Here is a 5846-nt window from a genome sequence, read left to right on the forward strand (position 1 = left end):
TCTTGCAATCCAGGACCACTGGCTCCTAACCACTCACCTGCTTTCCTGCCTAATGCCCTCAATTGCCCTCCCCTGCTGGCCTGGTCACCCCCAACTGCCCTCCCCTGCTGGCCTGGTCACCCCCAACTGCCCTCCCCTGCTGGCCTGGTTGCCCTCAACTGCCCTCCCCTGCTGGCCTGATCTCGTCCCCAACTGCCCTCCCTTGCTGGCCTGGTCAACCCCAACTGCCTCTGCCTCGGCCCCCACCACCATGGCTTTGTCTGGAAGGAAGTCGGATGTCTGGAAGATGGATGGTTGACCCGGTCTAATTAGCATATCACCCTTTTATTAGTATAGATTACCAGTGATTATCTCTAGGGGGATTATGGGCCATTATTTTTGTTATATTTTACTTTTTTTTCACTTTTCCAAAGTTTTACAATGTATAGAAATTACTACAATAATAAATAAATGCCCATGTTATTTTAAAAAACCAAGAGAACATTAGTACCAATAATTGCCAAGAAATATGACTCCTGAAAAAAGAAGTTAAATCTAGTGACACCTCTATTTCTTTCTCTCTCTGCCTGCACCCCTCACTCCCTCGCCCAATTCAGAAAAATTCAATGAAGATAATTGCAATACATGTTTATTGGCTCCTTACTGTGTATAAGGCACAGGGCTGAGGGCAGGGGAGCAGCTCAAAGATGGGCAAGACAATGGTCCTGGCCCCAAATACAGAATTATCAAATGAAAGGAGATGGACTCCAACTTGGAAGGCCATAAACATGGCAGACTAAGCGAAGCATTAATAAGAAGCCAGAGGCAGAAGGAAAGGACTAGTGGGAAGGATATCTGGGGCAGAAACATCCCTCACCTCTCAGCCATCTCAGGAATTACAATGAGATGGAGAGTGTTTTATTTCCTGGAAGTCGGTTCAGGGATAGCGTTTTGTGGGGTTGGGAGGAAGATGTGGCTGATGAAGCAAGCAGCCAGCATCTGGAGAGTGCTTACTATGTGCGGGGCGCTCTGCTAAATATTGGAATGGTACTGTTTCACACAGTCCTCAGACCATGCCTACAAGGTTGGTACGACGACAAACCCTATGTTTTAGATGAAGGAACGAGCCCAGCAGTTGCATAATGTGCTTGAGTTGACACAGCCAGTGCATGGTGGAGCCAGGATTTGAATCCAAGTAGTTTCACCTGGGAGCCCTTGCAGAGTGGAGCATGCATGTTTGGGCTGGAGCTGAATTGTTCAGGGTTTTAGAAGGCATGAAAGGTCACCGTTCTCTGTCTCAGCAATCTGCTATCCTCCTTTCCTCTCCCCCACCTTAAGCAACTTTGAGCTTCTCCTATAAACCAGTGACTAACAAACTCAGGAGTGGGGAACCTTTTTTTCTGCTAATGGCCATTTGGATATTTATAGTATCATTCGTGGGCCATATAAAATTATCAACTTAAAAATTAGCCTGCTTGCCGGCCAGCATGGCTGAGTGGTTGAGTGTTGAACTATGAACCAGAGGTCACAGTTGAATTCCTGATCAGGCTCATGCCCAGGTTGTAGGCTCGATCCCCAGTAGGGGGTGTGCAGGAGGCAGCTGATCAATGATTCTTTCATCATTAATGTTTCTATCTCTCTCCCCCTCTCCCTTCCTCTCTGAAATCAATAAAAATATATTTAAAAAAATTAGCTGGCTATATTTGGTCAAACATTTAATTAACTCACCCCTAATGTCTTGGAAGGCCTAGACCAAATGATTCCACCTGCCTTATATGGGCCGGATGTTCCCCACCCCTGAAATAGATATTTAAAAAATAGTGTACTGAAGATGTGCCAAATTATTAGCCTCTAGGTGATACTGAAGAGTCTTAAGTCCAGGTCTCTGGAGAACCAGGAAGGGAGAGAGTTTTCCTCCACAAAGGTTCTTCTATAATCTCTTTTATGAGCTATGAATCTGATAATCACTTCCTGAGCATCTAATATGCTAGGACACTATGCTAGCTGCTAGGGATGCCCTCACATCTCCTCAGTCAAAATCCTCCAGCCTACATCCTCTGAGCCAATAGCCCACATGAGTTCCCTATTGAAAGTACCATGGGGATCTCAACTCTCAACATCCTGAACTGAATCATGAACTCTGCTCCACACTTCCCATTCCTTAAGGTGAGGTGGCACCAGCTACCCAATGCACAAGCCAGAAACAGCCTCTTTCCTACGACATCCAATCCATCCTCAAAGCTTATCCATTCTCACCTCCAAAATATCTACTGCTCTCCACCCGCACTGCCACCACCTCAGTCCAGCCACCACCATCTCTCTCCTGGACAATCACAGCAGCCTCCTGTCTCATCCATTCAGTAGCCACACAGAGAGACCGTAACACGTCCTGTACCTAAAACCTCTGCATTTTTCCTTTATACTCATATGAAATAAAATTCTTTGGCTCCAGCCCCCACTTAGCTCATCCCCTTGTCTTTCACTATTCTCCTCTTTACATGTGAGTATTAAGATACAGGTGTGTGTGTATACCTGTATCCCAGGTATACAGGTGTGTGTGTATACCTGGAATACAGATATCTGTTCTGCAGATCTGAGGCTGGCCCTTCTGAGCCCAGCCTCAGATCTGCAGAACCAGGCAGCCAGCCACATTACATATAATCCTATATAATAAAAGGCCAGGGACCATAAGTGTAACGACTGGAATGACCGCTCGAACAGTTGCCATTAGGTACATTGACCACCTCTCAGTCCTTCCCCCCCACTCCCCGCCCACTGGCCCGCAAGTGGCGGTGGGCGGGGCGGTGAGCTATGAGTGGCGGGTGGGGTGGTGGCCCGAGCAACAAGCAGCGGTGGGCGGGGTGGTGAGCGAAGAGCGAGCAGCTGCAAGCAGTGGCGAGCTACTCACTCACGATTTCGTGCGCTGGGCCTCTAAGTATATAATATTATACGTGTGATATAATTGACATATAACATTATAGTAGTTATCAGTTTCAGGTGTACAATGTAATGATTTGATATTTCAGCATGATGACTATACTTAGTAACATTGTACTGTATATTTGAAAGATGCTAAGTGAGTAGCTCTTAAAAGTTCTCATTATAAGAAAAAAATTGTTAACTTTCTCAGATATTTGTGAACTGTTCCATTGATTGCTGTGAATAAGAGTTAACTTCGTAATATCAGGAAAGGAAATGGATAAAACATGTTTACATATGGGGCCACTCCTTAAAGAATGGAAAACTTTTAGTTAATTATATAGAAAACTTTATTGTAATGATATTTGCTTTCCTTACCAATGGTAACCCAAAGAACCAAGTAAAAAAACACACACCAGGAAGTAAGGAGGTGGCCTGAGTCACTCATGCTGGTATTGAATCAAGAGCTTTCAACCAAGTGCAGAAGAAAATAGCAACCCTCAAGTTCCACAAGAGAACTCACCATGGTAGCTGCTGGCGTTGATTTATGGAATCTCCCCTAGCCCGCTTTCAGCCCCACCAAAACAAAGTTACCCTTCCTGAATACACTTGCTGCTGATGGATTCCTCTGTTCCAACCTGGCCACAAGCAAAACCACACTAAATGTGAGTAATTGCTTCAGCTCAAGTGACAGAACCCATAATTTATAGGAAACTACTAAGGGATTTAGGACGGAGGTCAAACCAATGGCCCGTCAAGTGTAATATTATGCCCGGCACTTCCCAGTGGTCAGTAGTTCTCTGGAATTGAGCCAGGCACTTCTTCGAACTTTACCACAAAGGACAGGATTCTCTTCCCAAATCAGACTGTATTCATGGCACGATATCAACTCTTATTACCTAGTTAAAAATTAATTATCAAAATGTCTATCCGCTGAGTCTATCTGACTCAACCATCTTCACTGTTCATCATCTTTTATGGATCTTAAATGTTCGGGTTATTAAAGTGGTCAGCTCCTCCTATAACACAGCATCGAAGAAAAGGAAGATGTTTCCCAGAGAGCTTCTCCAAGAGAAGCTGACGGTGGTGGAAGAGTCCACTATGGCTCTACATTTCCATCCTGGAATTTTACTTTTCATCTCCAGTGTGTTTTCCTGGAGTCGATGGTAGTCACAGGATCTCAGCCGCAAGCCCCGATTAGTGAGGACTGAGAGTCCCACAGCATGTATCATGTTCAAAATAATTTCCTTTATGACCTTCCCAGTGGGTCTCAAGTGAGCATTGGTGGGAGGGAAAAGTAAGGTTCTCAAATTTTCATCCATAAAGTGGAGTCAAACATATCTGAAATGTGGGGAAATAGCTTCGTTCCTTTGAGGTTATTTTTCATGTATTTTCACTTGGGTATGTAATTCCTGGAGTGTTAAGGTCTTGGAGCAAGACGGCTGGAAAACTGACCTCTGAAGGCATGTCTGGGTTCATTCAAAGTAGGCGGGATTAGAAATCTTGAGATTTTAAGATGGTAAGAAGTGAAATGTGAGAATTGGTGTTTCTTTGAATACAAAAGGCCCATAAAAGGGAGATGTTGATTAATATCCTCAAGGTTGCTTATTTTGGGGGTGAGTCTGGCTTTCCTTTCAGTAGACTTGATCTCTCAGAATTTTTCTCTCTCCTTTCCTGCAATCCAGGTTGGCAAGTTCTTTTGTGTATGTGAGACTGGTCGACAGATGAGCTCAATGCTTTACCCCTTCCTGGACCTAAACCCTTTGCTGTGTAACTTTGCATTATCTTCTCATTGTGAGTTTGTGTGTGTGTGTGTGTGTGTGTGTGTGTGTGTGTGTGTGTGTTGGAGGTGGGTAATTCTGTCCCATTTCTTGACTTTGGGCTCAGTCATGTGATTTTTTTGGCCAAAGGAGTGACAGCATATGTGAGACAAGCAGAAACTCGACAATACATTTTGGCATTTGCACGCACTCTTTGCTTCTGCTGTGGACTCATGCCCGAGCTAGCCTGATGGAGGATGAGACCCATGGAGCCAAGCTGAGGCAACCAGCTGAGGCCCCAGTCAAGTGAGAGAGCCCAGCCAAGATGACCGGTGACCATGGACATGGGAATGAGCCCTACTGAGCCCAGCATCAGATCTGCAGAACCAGGCAGCCAGCCCACAGACCATGGACCAAAACAAATGTTTACCGTATACCACTGAGGTTTGGAGGTTGTTTGTTATGTAGCATTATTGGGATAAGAGATAACCAATACAAGATATAAATTATTTTTCCATTATATTTGATTCAAGGAAGAAACACAAGCATGGAATACCTTCTTCAAACAAGTTGCCCTTTGTTCCATCTTTGATTGGTTGACGTCTAATGCCAGTGAGCATTCCCTGTGCTGTGAGCCCCTAACTGCAGGTGGTAAACACCTGTTTTGCTCTTCTCTGAAGTACAAGTGAGACATATTCTCCAGGGTGCATGGAGCAGGGGATCCCACCCTCTATCTTCATGTAAATATTGGTGGCTTTCATATTCTTATTTTAATGTGACTCTCCCTTGCTGGAAACTGGCCTGGAGTTTGGATGAATTCTATTGTCAGAAGAGAAAGAAGTTTGGGATCCTGAGGGATTCTAGCAGCTAGAGTATCAACTTGGATGGAAGCAAGATTGGAACACTAATAGCTAATGTTTATGGTGTAAAGCTTTAGGAGGCCGGGAAGGACCGCTTAGCGGAGCTCTTTGCATATGTTCATTCATTTAAGCATGAGGGACAACTCTGAAATAGAAACTGTTATTACTCCCATTTTACAGTTGAGAAAACTAAGGTACAGGGAGGCTATGTAACTTGTCAAGGACACTGGTCCACCTAGTAAGTCATATAAATCCAGACAGGTGGGACGCCAGAGCCCATGACTTTGACCACAAATTATATTAGCTCTGAGCTACTTGGAGTACATGG

Source organism: Myotis lucifugus, unplaced genomic scaffold (assembly GCF_000147115.1).
Source record: "Myotis lucifugus unplaced genomic scaffold, Myoluc2.0 scaffold_441, whole genome shotgun sequence".
NCBI lineage: Eukaryota > Metazoa > Chordata > Mammalia > Chiroptera > Vespertilionidae > Myotis > Myotis lucifugus.